Below are 1,169 nucleotides of genomic sequence, written 5' to 3' on the forward strand. Positions count from 1 at the left end.
AGTCTAATCCAGCTGATTTGGAAGTAGAAGAATCTGAAAACATGGCTGAACAGAATGAGCAATAACGAACATTATCCGATTATGTAAGACCTTTAGTATTGAGGACACGGTCGAGAATTGTGCGTCCCCCAATTACAGCTAAGAACTTTGAGCTGAAGCCGGCATTCATCCACATGTTGCAGCAATCCGCACAATTCAATGGTTTGGCCGATGAGGATTCAAACAGTCACATAGAGAGCTTTCTCGAGGTGTGTGATATGCTGAAGATAAATGGGGTGACGGATGATCCCATCAAATTGAGAGCCTTTCCATTTTCCCTAAAGGGGAGAGTGAAGCAGTGGCTACACTCGTTACCTAGAGCGTCAATTACCACGTGGGAGGAGATGGTGGAAGCTTTTCGAGCCCCTTATTTCTCTCCCCGAAAATCAGCAAAGCTTAGGAACAAGATCTAATCCTTTGTTCAGTTGGAATTGGAGTCTCTATTCGAGACATGGGAAAGGTTCAAGGAGCTCCTGAGAAAGTGCCCGCAACATGGATTCCCGGAGTGGATGATTGTTCAAACATTTTACAATGGTTTGAACCCAAGTACAAGGCAACTCTTGGATGTGGCAGCAGGAGGTACCTTAGGTAGCAAGAGCCCCGATGAGGCCCGTCAGTTGATTGAAGAAATGGGTTAAACAGCTACCAATGGAATGCTAGGGAGAAGAAAAAAGTGGCCGGTCTCCATGAAATAGATGCGGTAACTTCATTAGTGGCTCAATTGGAAAATTTGAGTAAGAAGTTAGATCTTCTAACTTCAAATAGAGTGGCGGCTGTGTCTAATTGCACCGGTTGTGGTGGAGGACATGCTCCCTCCGATTGCCCAATCTCTATTGGTGATGTTTCTTCAGTGGAGAATGTTGATTTTGTAGGTAATGGCATGAGACCTCAAGGAAACCCATATAGCAATACCTACAATTCGGACTGGAAGAATCATCCGAATTTTTCATGGAGTAACCAGGGTCCACAAAAGGCCATGGGGCCACCGGGTTTTCAACAACAACAATAAGCCCCTCAGGTGGAAAACAGAGTCTCAGGTTTGGAAACCCGAATGAGTGACCTAGAGAAGCACATGACTAGATTTATACAATCTGCAAATACAAGGTTTGAATCAGTTGAGTCTACCCTTC

At 44.7% G+C, this 1,169-nt stretch overlaps 1 non-coding gene across 1 annotated transcript; it reads right to left on the reverse strand.

Moving 5' to 3' along the window:
* Positions 1 to 431: 431 nt before the first annotated feature.
* LOC120256312 lies at positions 432 to 538 on the reverse strand. Its single transcript, XR_005535272.1, has one exon. It is a non-coding gene; the product is annotated as a small nucleolar RNA R71 (small nucleolar RNA).
* Positions 539 to 1,169: the final 631 nt, after the last annotated feature.

The sequence above is a fragment of the Dioscorea cayenensis genome, unplaced genomic scaffold, assembly GCF_009730915.1.
Source record: "Dioscorea cayenensis subsp. rotundata cultivar TDr96_F1 unplaced genomic scaffold, TDr96_F1_v2_PseudoChromosome.rev07_lg8_w22 25.fasta BLBR01001394.1, whole genome shotgun sequence".
NCBI classification, from domain to species: domain Eukaryota; kingdom Viridiplantae; phylum Streptophyta; class Magnoliopsida; order Dioscoreales; family Dioscoreaceae; genus Dioscorea; species Dioscorea cayenensis.